Below are 5,240 nucleotides of genomic sequence, written 5' to 3' on the forward strand. Positions count from 1 at the left end.
TACAACCGCACCTAATGAGGGGGAGTCTAGCAACACCACCACTGAAGAGGAGACTGTACCTGATTTGGCCATACCGACAAGCGTTCAACGCAATCACCCAATCGAGAATGTGATTGGTCCTGTAAATGCAGGAATTTTGACCAGGAGTCAATCAGGAACCATTAACACTTGCTTATATTCTTGTTATCTTTCTCAAATCGAACCTAAAACCATTGATATAGCTTTGCAGGAACCTGGCTGGGTAGATGCTATGCACGAAGAGCTGAACCAGTTTGAAAAACTTAGAGTATGGAAGCTTGTCAAGTTGCCAGCAGGAAAGCGTAAGCTTGGAACTCGATGGGTATTTCGAAACAAGCAGGATTCTGCGGGTGTGATCGTTCGAAACAAAGCAAGGCTGGTGGTTCAGGGATTTAGACAAATCGAAGGTCTGGATTATGATGAAGTATATGCTCCGGTTGCGCGACTTGAAGCCATCCGGATCTTTTTGGCTTACGCGTCGTACATGGGATTCACTGTTTATCAGATGGATGTCAAGACCGCGTTTCTCTATGGAGATGTGAAGGAGGAGATTTTTGTCGAGCAACCGCCAGGGTTTGTGCATCCAGATCATCCTGAGTACGCCTACAAGTTAGACAAGGCGTTGTACGGGTTGCATCAGGCTCCTCGAGCTTGGTATGCCACCCTAACAGAGCATCTGTTGGCTCATGGATATACGCGTGGCACCATAGACCAGACTCTGTTTATCAAGAGGGTAGGACGTGATCAAATTTTGGTTCAAATCTACGTTGATGATATCATTTTCGGATCTACAAGCGAGGATCTGTGCAAGGAGTTCGAGAGAGTTATGAAGAAAAAGTTTGAAATGAGTGCTCTGGGGGAGATGACACTGTTTTTGGGTCTACAAGTCAAGCAGAGTTCACAAGGAATTCTGATTCATCAAGGGAAGTATGTGGATGATGTGCTGGCAAAGTTCAAATTCACGGACGCAAAGCCTTCTGAAACACCTATGGCTGAGAGACCATTATTGACTGAAGATGACGAAGGAGAGTCTGTAAATCAACGTCAATATAGGTCCATGATCGGGTCATTGATGTATCTCACAGCTAGCCGTCCGGACATCATGTTCGCTGTTTGCAACTGTGCTCGCTATCAGGCTAATCCTAAAACTTCTCATCTTATTGCTGTTAAACGGATCTTTCGGTATCTTAAAGGCCGCCCTCGGTTTGGCCTATGGTATCCGAGAGATTCCAATTTTGACTTGTTTGCTTTCTCTGACAGCAATTTTGGAGGTACTGACAGTGACAGGAAATCCACTTCTGCGGGATGTCAATTTTTGGGTGATCGGCTCATTTCTTGGCAGTGCAAGAAACAACAAACAGTGGCGATATCCACAGCTGAAGCTGAGTATGTTGCTGCTTCTGCTTCTTGCTCTCAAGTGGTGTGGATGCAACATCAATTGCAGGATTATGGTTTGACTTATCTTAACACTACTATTTACTGCGATAATGATGCTGCAATACAAATTGTTCGAAATCCTGTTTTTCACTCCAAAACCAAGCACATTGATATTAAAGTTCATTTCATTCGAGACTGTTTTGACAGAGGTCTGATTACTCTTGAACAAATCGACACAGATGCAAATGCTGCCGATTTGTTCACCAAACCTGTCAACAGCTCGAAATTCAGAGTGCTTGTGGATTTTCTAAAAATGATCCGTTTTACTGATTGAGCATGTTTTGTTTTTTCGTAGGTAAATTTGTTCATAAAGTTTTCTGTTCTTAGGTAGTTTTTATTTATGCACAAATTTAGGGGGAGAAAAAATCGAAAAATACAAAAACATTGAAAAATCGAAAAATACAAAAACATTAAAAAATTGAAAAAATACAAAAAGAGGTTCAAAAGGAAGTGTGGCTGGACTGGGAAATGAAATGAATTTTCACATTATGGTCGAGGGCTGACTCATGTAAGACCAGTATCGAAATAGTTTGACTCTAGTATGATGTGTTGGTAGGCTCTATACTTAAGATTGGAAACAATAGTTGTTTCTGTTCAGAACTAAACTAGTACATGACCTCAGAAAAGAAAATCACTTGGAATTAGCTCATGTCTATTTGAATGTTTGTATGTTTTTCCCGATACACACAATTTTGATCTGATTCTGAAATCTTATCTGAAAAAGTCGTGTACCTCCTCTGCTGCATCCAGATACATGCTGACCTGGAGGTGCTAGGCAACGTCAGCTTCTGCTGCATCCAGATACATGCTGACCTAGCTGTACGTTGTCGATCTGTAGATCAATTAACACCCGAAAGAGGCCCTCTAGTGCCCAAAAGAAACCCAATAAACCTATATCAAATTGAGAAAACTCATTTGATCTGTATATTATATCATCTCAATCTAAGATCTATTCTGTTCTCTTCTCAATCTATTTCCAGTTAAGATTTCAGAAATTTGGATTGGACTTGTGAAATATGTGGTAGGGAACTGCTTGCATGATAGAGTGAGCTGTGTATAATTCCAGGATTTGATTAGTATTTGTTTGGGTGCTCATTATTAAAATATCAAAACATGATAAAAAGAAATAGAGGCAGTTATATGGAAAAGATCTAGGGAGATGAGTTTAAGAGGACAAATATACTGGCAATCGTCTAGATCATCCTCTAGTAGATCAGTGTTGATAAGTGAAGTCAAGCCCGAAACCTTGTGATTTGATCCCTGAATATCTATGCAAATTTCCTGTTTTTTATTTTTGTAAATAATATTTTATTATTTAATTTTGTTTTTAGGTTTATTTTTGCGAACAAATGCTCAAAAGGTTTAATGGTAGTTTTTATTAAATCATATTTTTGAATTGGGTTTTATTAAAAAATTGGGTTGTTAAAATATGTCTATTAAAAATCATTTTGAGCCCATGTTCATAAGGCCCAAGCCCAAAATACTTGGGCCCATGAGAAACAGTGGAAGTATAAATGGTGATTACGAGTCATTTTTCTTCATTCACTCGCAATCTAGTTTCAAGACTCTCTCAAAATTCCGGCATATATCTACCATTCCGACTGATTTCCGATTGCGACTCGCAATCCGATTTGACATTCATCAAGGTATAATGACGTCATTGATCAAGTTTTGCAGGAATTTTGAATATCGTTTGAAGATTCCGATGAATTTTTGAAGATTCCGGCGAATATTTGATGATTCCGATGAAGTTTCCGATGAATATTTGAAGTTTCCGATGAAGTTTCAAGTCGCAATCAAGAACAATAGGACTCGAAACCAGTGATTACGACTCGCAACCTCAAGGTTGCGACTCATGGTTGCGACTCATCTTGGTTTGTTGCGACTCATGATTGCGACTCGCAATCTTCTGGTTGCGACTCAGTTTTCCTAGTTGCGACTCATGGTTTCGAGTGAACAGTGACAGTGTTTGTTTTGAATTTTAATTTTTATCATTGTTATATTTGGAAACTTATATGTTTTTGTGATTGTGTGCAGAAAAATGGACTTAAAGTTTATTGCATCTCATAATCAAGTAGCATATTTGGCACCTCCACCAGTGAAGCACAAGCAGCTGTTCACGTCATTGATAAAAGGCCTAAATACATGCCGTATTGTTCATGCTCTTCGTGAAAATCCGGTCGTTTATGAAAGCCTAATTCGAGAATTTTGGAAGACTGCTGCAGTTGAAATCATTGAAGGAAAGGGAGCTATAGCTGCTGAGATCGACGGGACGAAGGTTATAGTGACGGAGCAGATTATCAGAGATGTGTTGGAGTTCAATGATCAGGAAACAGATCCAATCGAGCTTGCTGCTGGAACCATTGAAGCAATTTTGCCACGATTGAGTTATGAAGGAAAGTTTCCTCCCTTGGTTAAGAAGTTTGTTCATCCGTATTGGCGTCTATTACTGCACATGTTCCTGTTGTGCATGACCGAAAATCGTGGGGGAATTGATCAGTTAAACACCACACAGACGGCTGCATTGATTTGCGTGATTACAAATGAGCCGTTCAACTATTCAAGATATGTTCTGGAAGCGATGAAGAGAAATGCTATTGGGCTTCGAAAGGATAAATTTCTTATGTATCCTAGATTTGTGCAGATGATTCTAAATGAGCGTTATCCTGAATTGAAGAGATCTGGTGACACTCTGGAGTTAAAGCCTATGGGCCCTTCATGTTTTGGTGCTCTCACTACGAAGAAGGGAACAGAGAAAAAGTTTGAAGGTTTGATCGAGTTGGAGAAGTTTGGTCAGTTTGCAGAGACCGAAGACATTGATGAGAATCCAGTGATGGCACAAGCTGTACCTGCACTTGCTATCGTTGCTGAGGAACATGATATTCAAAGGAGAGCTGAAGATGAGCCTGAGCCAGAGCGTATCACTATTAACTCTGACGATGAAGGTGTTGAGATTACGTGTGATTCAGATGATAATGATAACATAGAACTTCCTCCTGAAGTTAATGCTGATGCTGTTTCTACAGTTAATCCAGTGATTTCTGCTGAGAGTTTGGCAATGCTGATAAAGAAAGTGACTGACTCGATGGGAAATCCTCCTCCCAATCTGTCAGTATCTACTGAAGAGCCAGAAGAAAGCCCAAGGGATTCTGATTCTATTCCGTTAAAAAGGAAAAGGAGGGATCCTAGACCCGGAATGTTTATCGAACAAGGAAAAGATCAATCCGTGACTGTTGCTGATGATAGCGAAGGTTTGTATGATTTTGATTTTGAAAAGTTTGTTGACGATGCTACCACCACCACTACAGAGAATATCTTTGAGTCTGGTGTTCATACTCAAAGAGATGATATAGCTACAATGGAAGTTGAAGTTCAGAATGAAGCTAGGCCCAATGTTGAAGTTCACAATGAAGCTGGTGCTGGACCTTCTGGTATTGTTCATGAAGAACCGGGCAGTTCAAGTGGAAAAAGGCCTGTAGAACCACTTAGAATGCCTTTTGACAGTGATTCTAGTGATGATGATGAGTTTATGAGCATGAGGGAAATGAAGAAACGTTTGGTTGTGCTTGAACAAGATTCAATTCATAAAGATGCAAAGATCATTCAGCTTGAAGACACAATTGTGAAGAAAGATCAACAAATTGAGCAACTGCAAGGAGACGTTAGCCTATTGTTCAATATTGTTTATGATCTACGAGGAAAGCTTGAAAGGAAGTTTGGACAAGAATTTTCTGATCCAACAGATGTCGAGAACAGAAAGAAAGCTTTTGAAAAGGATAATGCTG

The sequence above is a fragment of the Helianthus annuus genome, chromosome 2, assembly GCF_002127325.2.
Source record: "Helianthus annuus cultivar XRQ/B chromosome 2, HanXRQr2.0-SUNRISE, whole genome shotgun sequence".
NCBI lineage: Eukaryota > Viridiplantae > Streptophyta > Magnoliopsida > Asterales > Asteraceae > Helianthus > Helianthus annuus.